Below are 240 nucleotides of genomic sequence, written 5' to 3'. Positions count from 1 at the left end.
TGGGTGCGGGCCACGTGCGGCGGCGCGGGGGAGCCCGCGGCTGCCTCCGTCCGCCCTCACCCGGCCGGGCGACTGCCCCGCTTCCCTCGAGCTTCCCCCGAGCTTTGGCGGCGGAGCAGCACGGCGCGCGCCCATTGGCCCCCGGCCGCGTGTCGTCAGGCGGCGCTGCCCGCGGATTGGCTGGGGTGCGTGCACGGAGTAAACAAACCCCGCCCCCAGCTGCCGGGAGGGGAGGGGGCG

Source organism: Tupaia chinensis, unplaced genomic scaffold, assembly GCF_000334495.1.
Source record: "Tupaia chinensis unplaced genomic scaffold, TupChi_1.0 Scaffold139833_1, whole genome shotgun sequence".
In the NCBI taxonomy this organism is placed as follows: Eukaryota; Metazoa; Chordata; class Mammalia; order Scandentia; family Tupaiidae; genus Tupaia; species Tupaia belangeri.
This window is presented reverse-complemented; position numbering follows the sequence as displayed.